An 892-nucleotide genomic window follows, 5' to 3' on the forward strand; every position below is an offset into this window, starting at 1 on the left:
TGTCATGGGTCTAGTGGATACAGACATTTGCTTATCCTCTGGAAGGTTCCTAGTATTATTCATTTGGAAGCATTGTGAGCCTGTGGGTGCCAGACTCACAGGGATAGCATTTATTGTTACATATTATAACTACACATGCACTACATATATTCCTTTATATGTACCAAATGCATAGCCTCAGCTAATTTTCTTTTTGAGTTCCTTCTTTTTATTAACTCATACACAACTATTTGTCTTCTAGTTTGTTGAAGCAGTAAGTCAGACAACACTTGCCACAGCACTGCCTGTCAATGTGCCCACCCATGAGAACTCCAGCACCACACTCATCAGGAGGACACTCACTATGAAATCGGCTAATTTTGCTATTTTCACCCACCTTTTAGTATTTCATCACGAACAACTTAACCTTCTTCCTCTTAAGCTTATTCTTCTTGGAAGTGGTGTAACACCCCTTCTTCCGTTTTCTTAGCACCACCACGAAGTCTCCACACAAGATAAAGGGTAGACTCCTTTGAATGTTGTAGCCAAAGTGCAGCCACCTTCCAGCTGCTTACCAGCAGAGATCAGCCTCTGCTGATCAGGAGGAATTCCTTCCTCATGCTGGACCTTGGCCTTTCCATTTTCTAGTGTCCGAGGGTCCAACCTCAAGCGTGATGGTCTTCCCCATAAGGGTCTTCACAAAAATCTGCATCGTGGTGGCGGCTCTACCCACATGGCAGATCCCAGTTATGCCACAAGCCTTGGTCCTCATGGGTCCTTCCAGCAAAACTTGATCATGGTTCATCCTCAGAAGGACATCAGCACCAAAAGAATGGGGGCTACCAGCTGAGATTCATCTAGTAATAAGAGAAATAGCATTTCTTCTTTTCAAGCGAGGGGCAGATGGCTCCCC

At 44.6% G+C, this 892-nt stretch overlaps 1 pseudogene; it reads right to left on the reverse strand.

The window, feature by feature from the left end:
* Positions 1-226: 226 nt before the first annotated feature.
* Positions 227-691, reverse strand: LOC127686785 (ubiquitin-40S ribosomal protein S27a-like; annotated as a pseudogene).
* Positions 692-892: the final 201 nt, after the last annotated feature.

Source organism: Apodemus sylvaticus, chromosome 6 (genome assembly GCF_947179515.1).
Source record: "Apodemus sylvaticus chromosome 6, mApoSyl1.1, whole genome shotgun sequence".
Lineage (NCBI taxonomy): Eukaryota > Metazoa > Chordata > Mammalia > Rodentia > Muridae > Apodemus > Apodemus sylvaticus.